The 10,342-nt window shown below is 39.6% G+C and overlaps 1 long non-coding RNA gene across 1 annotated transcript; it reads left to right on the top strand.

Moving 5' to 3' along the window:
- Nucleotides 1-6,688: 6,688 nt before the first annotated feature.
- LOC123757034 (uncharacterized) lies at nt 6,689-8,784 on the top strand. Its single transcript, XR_006772711.2, has 3 exons — nt 6,689-6,818; nt 7,743-7,819; nt 8,531-8,784. It is a non-coding gene; the product is annotated as an uncharacterized lncRNA (long non-coding RNA).
- The last annotated feature ends 1,558 nt before the right edge of the window (nt 8,785-10,342 follow it).

Raw genomic sequence — 10,342 nt, 5'->3', positions numbered from 1 at the left:
AGCATGTATCTCTTGGACCTGTAGCAAAGAACTTGTAGCTATTATATCGTCTGGCTTCACTTTATATGCAGTAAATAATCCCCGCACAATGCACACGAAATAACCATGAAATTGGTATTTGGTTGGCTTCATTTTGTTAATTCGATTATAATTATTGTCTAAATCTCCCGTCCATTTCTATCGATATAGGGCATACCCACTAAGTTTTTTTTTTATGTACAAAAAAAACACTATCGAGCTATAACACAAAACAAAGGAAATATATTCATATATTTTAAGACAAAAATAAAACACATTTGCCTCTATGCTGCAACATGACGACAATTACAGAAAACGTTTTTTTAAAATTAAAATAGTTTTCATTGTGAGGAAAAAAAAAACTATTGTTCAAGTTGCCGCTGACCCTCATTCCCCCCCCCCCCCACCCTCCTCCTTCCCCTTCATACTTTCCCTCCCTTTTGCCCCCCCCCCACCCTCTCTCTCTCTCTCCATTCCTTGTACAATCCAACCCGTTCTCGCAAATTTAATAAGTCAATATTGACTTATTAAATATGTGAATAGGTGACATACTTAACATAATAGATACCCTTAAAAAGATTCATAGAAAACACCGACCTTACCTAACCTTGTTAGTATCTTAAGATAAGCATCTTATTGCTTCATAATTACAATTATTACCTAACCTATAATAGGTATAGGTTAAATAATAATTGTAATTACGAAGCAATAAGATGCTTATCTTAAGATACTAACAAGGTTAGGTAAGGTCGGTGTTTTCTATGAATCTTTTTAGGGGTATCTATTATGTTTAGTATATCACCTATGCACGTAGTTAATAAGTCAATGTTGACTTTACGAATTTGCGAGAACGGGTTGTACAATCACATCCCATCCCTCCTACTCCCCTCATCGAGAACATTTACCCCCTCCCTCAACAACCCCATTCAACTCGTCCCATCACCTCATGAATCTCATTTTTAGCAGAATTGCAGCCAAGAAAGCAATATTCAAGTAGTAGCACTAAAATATACATATAGTTTCAATATCACTAGTTAGTAACCTCAGTTGAGTTGTTTCGTAACCTTAATTGGGAGATTTAGTTAGTAGCTTTAACTAATAACGATATTTGATAGCTTTGATATTTTGTAACTGATCAATTACAAGGTGGGTTAAGAACCATATCCTAGATAACCGACTGCCCAGGCGAAAGACGGTGGTTAAAGCCAGCCAGATTGGTGAGTAAACAGATCCGTGGAGATTCGCAGTCCCCATGGGGAAGTGGTAACACACTTGCTTGGCATATCGGAAGCGCCGTTCGGAACCTTGGTTCGTATCCTGGCCGGGGGAGAATTTACTGGGTGCCAATCCTTAACTGTAGCCTTTGTTCATCCAGTAGTGTATAGATACCTACAGTCCAAGTGAGAATGGTCCAGAACGGACCGAAACGTTGTCGTCCCTTCACTTTCTAGTGTGTGGCTTGGTCAACATATTTCAGCCACGTTATTGTGACTCTTCGTCTCTGTCGGAAAATCCGACACCATTTAATAATATCATACTGACAGATAATATTGCTGTGTTGTATAAACAAGTTACCCATAGAAAATGAAACTTGTAGTGGAATTTCCGTCTATAGAAAACGAGATATCATTACCACATACTATTATAAATTCACCACCTATTATGGTGGGAATTATTCTTAAATACATTAGTCTTTGGACTTTACCATCATAAAAACATCTCATATAAATTAACTTAATTATCAAAATTAAAATAGAGTAAATGTGACCCTTCTATCACTTACTGTCATCTGGACAATGTAGGCCAGTAGCGTCAGTTGTGAGGGAGTGGTCAGCCATTGTTATTGTACTTAGACCAGAGGCATGGGAGCAATTCGGCTCCTGTTAATTTTACTTGGACGAAGTGTTATGGAAACCAAAGGTGTACCATCATCAACACGCTGTCAACAAATACAAGTTAAGTGTTCTGCCGAAACCCATTTATCTATCATTTGTGGCCATTAATGTCATTAGATAGGGTGAGCCGGTTAGAATACGAGATCGCCTCATACTAAAGGTAATTAAGTCTAGGTCCTAATGGTTCCTAGTACAGTGGTTTCTCTGATATAGCTGTCATATATTAGGATTCTGGCTTCATAGCTAGCGCCCTTTTGACAGGTCAAGACAAGGAAGCATGCTTTGTGTGCCAGTTAGTGGGTGATGGAAGCTACCTCAAAGAGGATAATTCGGTGTCTACATCCTGGTTATACCTGGTGGACTAAGGCCTGCTGCACAATAAGATAAGGAACCTCTTCAATGTTTAACAATATGTGTAGTTAATACTGTAGTTTGATTGGTTGCATATATATAAATTCAATATAACCCCCCCCTAATGTGTTGAGGATCGATTTGTGAGATTATTGCAGAAATACAGTCCACTTATCATCATACAAATTGCTATCGAAGTATGCAAATTAACATAAATATAAATTCATATAAATTAAATAAATATAAATCTCACAGGTTGGTTTCCACAGTCTCCATATGGGTACTAGTTGGCATCCATCAGTCTCAAGAGACTATGGAGTTGCGCTCTGGTTGTCGGTCTGGAGTGGCCTCACCAGAGCTCAAAGCCAGGGTAGGTTGATTCGGGGGAGAAGCTGTTACCCAGGCAGCAGGTCTCTCCTCTCCACGGCGCTGAAAGTACCTGGTTGTTAAACTATATAACGGGTCGTTTTCCGGGGAAAATTAAGATTAAGGACATTCCCGAAACGCTATACGTGCTAGTGGCTGTAAAAGAATGTAACAACTCTTGTATATATATAAAAGATAAAAGGAAGAGAGAGACAGAGACAGCCAGAACAAGCAGTGAAGGAGTATCTAAAATCAATGCTAGCACTTGGTCTCCTCCCACTTGAGTGAATGGGTCTTCGGCGGCTCCAGAAATCACTCGTCAGGACATTCTCCTTTTAGATAAAATACAGAGAAACACATCACAAAAACATATTTACCTTTTTGTTGCTAAACCAAAACACAAAAATTGCGCTGTGCACAAAAGCACAGATAACAACACAGGCACGCCCACTCGGACGAAAAGTGCGCAAAGAAAGCACTTATAACATTCAACGATCACTCGTGGCAAGTGATGTGTTGCATGAAATGCAAGATGAGTGCTGGGTCATAAGGCCGGATATAAGGTAATGAAAATAGGTGCTGGGTCATGAGGCCGGATATAAGGTAATGAAAATGGGTGCTGGAGCAGGAGGCCGGATACAAAGTAATAAAAATGGCGGAAAGGAAAGACAGTGTCCGGATATAAGGACACTGGATATAAATATATATCTGTAAGAGAAGACGAATTCAACAGTCAAACTCATTGGGAGGCTTCTGCCAACAGCGCCCAAACATATCCCACACGCCACACATATACCGAGTTCAATCAGCGGAATATGAAAGGTTAGACAATATAAGCAGGCTATACTGCCTTCAGGAATCTGAACTGTAATCGAACGCAATCCTTATCTAATGAAGCAGACAAGTATACCACATGGTATAACCCAAAAAAAAGAGTCCACCAACCAAAAAAGTAAACCACATAAAATAACCAATAAAGAGTACACTACATTGTATAATACAAATAAATAGTAAACCACAAGGTATACTACAATGGGAGATATAAGCATCGCTCAGTATACATGCCAACTGATAACGGTACTCCGCACTACCCAGAATGTCACAATATTACCTTCACAAACAGACGTTAACTAAGAGATTTATTGATCAAATGTCGTCACTCTTTGTAGGGGGAAGAAAAGCTATTTGAATTATGAAGGTTTCTCAAGGCTTTGACATTTTCCAGAATACAACCCACAGCAGTCGCCTGACTCCCGTGTATTCACTACGAGGGGGAAGGGGAGCAGAAGCATTGGTTTAAGGAAACGTGCCCAAACGATTTTGTTTTTCATAAAACCTCACCAATATACAGAACAACGACAGATCGTCGTATCCACAGGAACCAAAGTATTTGTGATTCAACCGTTCACATTTTAGTTTCACCAAACATGGAAAATCTTCTAGGGTCTATGGCCTGAAGAGACTATAGGGACCCCATCCTTCCGCTATTTCCTGGTATCGGTCAGCCGGGGCGCATCCGATCCCACGGAGCACCTATATGGACGCGTAGAGAGAGTCTCTACGGATCAAACGAAGGATAGCTCCCATAACAGCAGAACTTGTTGGAACCACCGCCAGACTGTCAATCAAAGACCGCATACAGTGATCGCTTCAGAAAAACCTTCAATATAGAACAAGTACATGGATGGATAATCTGGTCTAGATTCTAGAGAAAGTGGACTTGAAATGGACCATTAAAAACACAACCCGTTCTCGCAAATTTGTAAAGTCAATATTGACTTATTAACTACGTGCATAGGTGATATACTAAACATAATAGATACCCTTAAAAAGATTCATAGAAAACACCAACCTTACCTAACCTTGTTAGTATCTTAAGATAAGCATCTTATTGCTTCGTAATTACAATTATTACTTAATCTATACCTATTATAGGTTAGGTAATAATTGTAATTACGAAGCAATAAGATGCTTATCTTAACATACGAAGTAGGTTAGGTAAGGTCGGTGTTTTCTATGAATCTTTTTAAGGGTATCTATTATGATAAGTATGTCACCTATGCACATATTTAATAAGTCAATATTGACTTATTAAATTTGCGAGAACGGGTTGTAAAAACAATGGGGAAGATAGACCATATGAACACTTTTGGCAGCCTCCTCCATGGAAAAGAGTCGAGTCTAAAGATAATCATTGAATGATTACCAGTTAAAAAATCAGCATGTGACTCACAGAGGCTCAAAGTAGTCATAGAGCAACAAATGGAAACCATCTCAAGACCTACAACGACTCACATCTTCACAGACGGATCAGTTGATCAAGAAAGAGGTTCTGCTGAGGCAGCAGTTTACACTACCATCCATAAAGCTTACTGGAGCATTTATAGTGGGTGCTCAACATTACAAACAGAATTATATGCCCTGAAGGAGGCCGACAATTGAGAATAATTTACATGATGTCATCATTCATACCGACTCTAAATCTTTGCTCCAGGCATTGTTATCCAGTCAGCACAGAGATAATTTTCGATTCACAGAAATCCAACATATAGGAAAAGAGACCCATAATCTAGGGCTGTCAATCACCCTAAATTGGATACGAAGTCACATTGGCATAGATGGTAATGAAAAGGCAGACTCACTAGCAAAAACTGCCACTGCTCTACCTGTTGTACAGGTTCAAATACCTCCAAGTTTTTCACAGATTAAAGAGCAAATAAAGAAGAAAATACTCTCAACTATCAAAAGTCGCCACAGAGCCAAAGTAGCGGAAGGAAGATCCACTGCGATATGGTACGAACAAGCCACTAGTTACTCCTCTTTCAAGCCTGGCAAAAAGATATCCAGAGACATTACAGTAGCCATACACAGACTCAGACTTGGTTACCAATGCTGCTGAGAGGTAATGAACACAATAGTTAAAAGGTGTCATATCTCTGGAACAGAAGCAGAGGCGCCACTATTGCACTACTTATTGGAATGTGAAGCTACTGAACCCCTGCGCATCAAACTCAACATTAATCCAACGACGCCAGCTACATTAGATGCACATTCCACCGCGACTACAATGATTAGAAAAGCCATTGAGGAATGGGACTCACTAGTGAGCATTTTGCATCTACATCCGCCACCAAGATAATGTTATTAAAACAAGACTAAAACCAGTGCACTAAAGCAGAAGCGAAAAATAAACTGGAAAAACGGAGGAATCCCCACCTCTATTTGAAACTTTGACCCAAATATCACAGTAACAAAGTTATCGCGAATAACCGAACTCAATTACGGGCTCACCATAGCCAGTGCTACATGAACACTTCGTTCTGAGTAGCTAAATCTAAAACAACAACAACGTGTAAGTTTCATTGCAGATGGCATCCGAAATGACTACCAGAACGGAACCTACCCACATCGCCAACTTGGACCTGTCAGGTAACGTGAAACACGACATGAAGGAACTGCAAGATTCTCTTTGGAGCGAAGGCAAGAAGCTCGACCAGACCCACACACAGCCTCGCTCCTGTGCCAGGTAAGTCCACTACGGGCTCACCATAGCCCGTGCTACTTGGAACTTGTTCCGAGTAGCTGAATCTATAACAATAACAACAACAACAAGCTCGACCATGTTGCAGCCGACCCAGACTGATGAGAGAGTGTTAGGAGAATTGGTCAGTGGGAGTTTACAAAGTCATTAAAAGTTCAACAGATTATGTTATCCAAACTAAGCTGCTTGTTTATTAGCTTGTGAAAGAAACTATGTTAGGTTCTTGGATTTTAATATATTTGTTACGAACCCAACGACACTGTTGACGTATGGAGGAGCGACTTCAGCGCCATCTGTGAGTCTGCTCTCAAACCCCCATGGAATTGGACTCTACCTGGACAACGCCATCTATTGGGGGTGGCGTAGTAGGTGTAATTGGCTCAAGATTCCTGCCTTGAGAAACCAGTGAGGTGGTAGTGAGTGACCTCTGGTGATAAGGCAATTCAAGACCAGCGGCATCTGTAGTTACTACGAGCATAAATGTCAATGTCCAAAAGAGTAAGTGTTGCTTTCTAATGTCTCCTGTACCTTAGAACTGATGACGTGTCTGTATCCACAGAGATGCCGTGGAGCAGCAGTGGTACTGTGGATGAAAGTCTACCTTGAGCAGCCTGAACTCGCCCAACTTAGTCCCGTCTGACAACTAAGTGAGCCGCCGCCGATCAGAAGTGTTGTTAATACTAGTGGAGTAGTGGTGGAAGAGTTCGTCATATCCCGGGACTGGTGAAGGGGAGAGACGACAGAGAGTAAAGTGCCTGTTGAGGAGCGTTGCTATCCCGTTGCTAGACCGTTGCTAGACCGTTGCTATCCTGTTGCTAGACCGTTGCTAGAGGCTTCTGCCAGGGGTGCGACACCTCTGTAGTTGTCCGTGAAGTGGGGCCCTAATCAGCGCGTGGCTGAGGTTCTCTGCTGCAGATTGGTTGTTGGGTAGAGAGGCACTTCGTGATAATGTTGGTAGGCTCGCGGGTATTTCCTGGTACTGTACCTAGTAAGGTCGGAAGCAGAGCCCGAACATTAACGAAGGCTACATTATATTCGCGTCATGAGTGCTAGGTCTCCTATGTGAGAGCGGCACCTATGTATATTTCCAAATAGAGTAATAATTCCGTTTGTTTATTTATGGTGATGGGAATATATTCTGTGTTTAGCTCTGCTTTAATGCCCCCCCCCCCCATCCACCTTTTTAGGTTTATTACACTACCTAATACTCTTTGAAGGCCAGTACCGACTTGGGGTCGGATACTATCGTTTTGCCTCCACCATCAAAGAACCCGGTTGCGACCCATAGTGGCCATAACATTACTGAACATAATAAAACTCGCAAGTGATTTATCTGCGATAAACTATGGAGGGACTACAATGGGATTTAACTCTCGTCCCTCAACACGTACTACCAGTTGAACTAAGAGTAAAGAAATATCTCTTAATAGTTACTTGAAGTTTGGAAGGTACCAACATTAGCGACAGTATACATGTATCGGTAAAACTTTTAAAGATTAAAAAAAAATTCCTGAATTTGCATATACATAGGTTAAATAATAAATTAAAAATTTTTATTTGTAATTTCACAGATGGAGTGAGGTGGATAAGCTTCTTGACAGACGAGGCTGTTGCGTTCATCATTCGTCAAAGGATTGAACAGTTCATGGTAAGTACAACCTCCTCTTACCTCTTAAATTGATCAATAAATGCAAACTAATCCTCCATAAATGAAGATTTAAAATTTTCAAAAATATTTGATTAATCCTCGTCCCTTTCGTAGCACTTAATGTCTACCACAATCGGTCAAAAACTTAACTTCATTGCATCTATTAACCCTATCAGAAACGTTAAGAACATAAGAATAAAAGTAATTGCAGAAAGCCTATTGGCCCATACGAGACGGCTCTTGTTCACACCCACCTAATCTCATTCATAAATGTTTAACCTATGCTTCAAACAATAAAGGTACTCCTTGTATTGTAATGCAGTAATAAGCTCTGCACAACTTCAAAAATGTTACCGAGCTACTATTCTCTCTACACTATCACAATAACGTGATGCATCAAATGAACAAATCCATAAGATCCGTTATTAGGGTTCGAACCTACGTTTGGGATCCCAGACGTGCCTTCTCCCTGTAGAAACTGCGGGAGGCTTGTAAGGGCAGTTGCACCCTAAGTTGCAATATTTTTACCATGTTGTCGCATAAGGCAAGTCTGGGATCATCCCGGAGGTAAGTTCGAACCCTATTCACGTTTTTTTTTTTATGTATTCCTTCGCCTTTCTAGAGATTGTAATTCAGGCTGTCATTCTTCAAATGATTCTTAGATATTATTCGTGCACTGTATCCATATTAACGTGTTCCTTCCCTCCTCAGGAAAGTACAGAACCTGTAAGTAGTGTTAGATGGCCTGAGAAATTTCTACGAAAGTGTCTTCTATGTGAACGTTCTAAAGTCACCGAAGTTGTTTGACCTTAGGGGGGAGCTAGTTGACCTCCTGGACAATGGCTAAGATTGCAGAACTACAGTTTCAACTCCCGACGTCACCTTATTTAAGTGTAGATGAACTACCCAGAATGAACTACGTGATGAACTCTTTTAAGAGACTGTTCTCTCGCAACATAAAGAAATCGTAAAAGATCTGATAAACTTTGCAAGAGATACCCCGCTGAAAAAAATGTCAGTATCCCAAGGGTGGGTTTAAAGGTGTATACTCCGAAGCTGTCGCATCTACGAACGTAAATGTCAAACAATCTCTTGGATAATACCCAGCATCCCTTGGATAAAACTATTACCCTGTTCCTATATTGAGGCTCGGATGACTGAAACTAAAACACAATCTAGACAAAGACGCAATCTAAGACTAAAAAGCTTGTTGATTCCTCCCAGGAGAATGAAATAATTGAAACAAAGATGACCAAGATGACGACAAAGCTTCTAATTATAAATTATATGTAAATTATAATTAATTTGTTTTTAAAGTAACGCATTGTTAGTTCCATGACAAGTACTAAGACTGAATTTGTCTCTAAAGTATTTTTATAAACATGTTACAAAATTTTATCTTCATGTTATACAAATTGTATTTTATCATTAACTTTATTGTATATAAACCAGAAATCTTTTTTTTCTAATTGTGCAATTATGTTTATACAATAAAATCGGGTAGTAAGTGATGAAGACATTCATTTATAACTATCATTTTGCTTGCAATGGGGAAATATTTCCAAATAATAACTTGATTAACTACTGAACTTGTTGGATCCTGCAGTCGGACACAAACCAGGGTTTTACTAAACTCCTCTATGCACTCGAGCTATATAAAGAGGCCGAGCTATAGCCTATGCCATCTAGCTATGTCAAAAAAGTGTCTGTCATCCTAATATATAACTCCTATTATAGGATTATTTGCTTTAAAATTTAATTTTTTCCAAATAGTTTGTGTAGCTCGGTTTTGATTCCCTCTGAGACTACATTTCAAATTGTCCCCAACATAAATGGCTACTCCACCCCTTTTCGTCTATGTGAAATGGTTTAAATCCATTTTTTTGATATTCGGCTAATGGTTCTCTATTTTTTCTACATTCATCAACGTTTCGGTAAGTTAAATATATTTTTCTATACAGACAAGAGCACTAGATTCTTTTTCTTAGACTTCCACTGTTAGTGTAATATACCCAAAGTTCGTTTCTTTATATACACGTTATATTGGGTGTTAACAGAATAAGAAAATATGTTGAATTAACGTTCTAGTAAAGCCACTAGCACGCATAGTTTCGGGCAAGTCCTTTAATAGAAAAAAATTGATAAATTAACAGTAAATTGATGATAAAATGTTAGCAGGTCTTCAGGTAACTGCAGCGCAGTTACCTTTATTCTAACGTTATGTTTTTATAATGTTTCGCGGTAATTGGTTCCCCATATCAACAACCCTGTTACTGAACTAATGTTTACTTGGGCCTTGCCTATTAACATTACAAACACTCTTAAGACTTCGGTACTGTAACTCTATTTTTTTACAAAACATAAGAACAAATGCAAATAGGCAGAAGGCCTATTGGCCCATACGAGGCGGCTCCTATTTATAACCACCCAATCTCTCATGTCCAACCCACGCTTGACATAATCGAGGGACACCGCCTCCTCCACGTTACGCGGCAATTGGTTCCACAAATCAACAACTGTTAC

This window comes from Procambarus clarkii, chromosome 26 (assembly GCF_040958095.1).
Source record: "Procambarus clarkii isolate CNS0578487 chromosome 26, FALCON_Pclarkii_2.0, whole genome shotgun sequence".
Lineage (NCBI taxonomy): Eukaryota > Metazoa > Arthropoda > Malacostraca > Decapoda > Cambaridae > Procambarus > Procambarus clarkii.
This window is presented reverse-complemented; position numbering and strand designations above follow the sequence as displayed.